Genomic DNA, 1,201 nt, shown 5'->3' with positions numbered 1-1,201 from the left:
ATATATATTTTACTTTAGAAGGAAACTCCTTATATTTCTAATAATATTTTATTTATGAGATGATTACAAGATGTCTTTACTCAGTCTTGCCAAAGTTTTATCTTAACATTTTTTCAAAAGTTCACTTTTCTCTGTGTGCTGCACTGTTTTAACCTGAGCTATAGAATCTCAGTATTTTATCATGTAGGAAGTTAATAAATATTTACAATGACATTTTAGGACTAATACCAGATTTAGGCAAAGTGAGAACCCACACCAAGTGTAACACACTTTAAACAGGTACAGAATGTAGTCTGATATTGCTTCTGCTTTTTCTAACTTAACTCACTACTTCAAAATTCATTTTGAAGCATAGTTTTCTTCTCTGGGAAGTATTCATACTGTATCTAAATTTGATAGGGAAAATCTAGATCTCAGCTCTCGTTCAAGGTTATAAAAACATGGAACTATAGTGCTGACAGCTTTCGTCTTTTTAATTCATTATTTGTTTTGTTTGGGGAAGTTTATGGCACTCACATATACATGGTATGTTAGTTACATTTCCAATAATAGGATTATTTTCTCTATATTTGAAATTATCCACATTTTTGAGAGAAAAGACTTTATTCTGAATTTTCTCCAAGAAGTGAGTCTAATTTTTGACTAGAGGATATATGAGCAGTATGCTGGTAAATGCTTTACAATAGGCTCTCTAGAGGAAAACAGAAAGGCTTGATTTATAATATTTGTTGATTTTCATGGGTTAATACACCCACCATGGCCAATTTTGACTTCAGTTGCAACTTCAATTTCAACTGAATTCGGATTTGGGACAAAATCACTCTCAAAGGTAACTGCAAGTTGGCTTCAGCAAACACTGAACATAAAATATGCAAATATTCTGTAGTCTAATTTCATTGTGCCCCTTCCATGTATGACAGTAGATAAAAAACTTCAAATTTGTAAATCATATATTTGGTTAAGCCACAATTTTTTCTGGGGCCGGGGGGCAGGGTTGGTTGATAAGCTTTATCTTTTTTTTTTTTTAATGGTGACATTGGTTAACGAAATCCAGTAATTATCAGATGCGCAATTCAACGATAAGGAATATATATACATTGTATTGTATGTTTACCACCCAGAGTTAGATTTCTTTCTGTCATCACATATTTGGCCCTTTTTAATCCATCTACATTTTTTTTTTTAAATTTATTATCATTTA

This window comes from Pteropus alecto, unplaced genomic scaffold, assembly GCF_000325575.1.
Source record: "Pteropus alecto unplaced genomic scaffold, ASM32557v1 scaffold76, whole genome shotgun sequence".
NCBI lineage: Eukaryota > Metazoa > Chordata > Mammalia > Chiroptera > Pteropodidae > Pteropus > Pteropus alecto.
Note: the sequence above shows the minus strand (reverse complement) of the source record.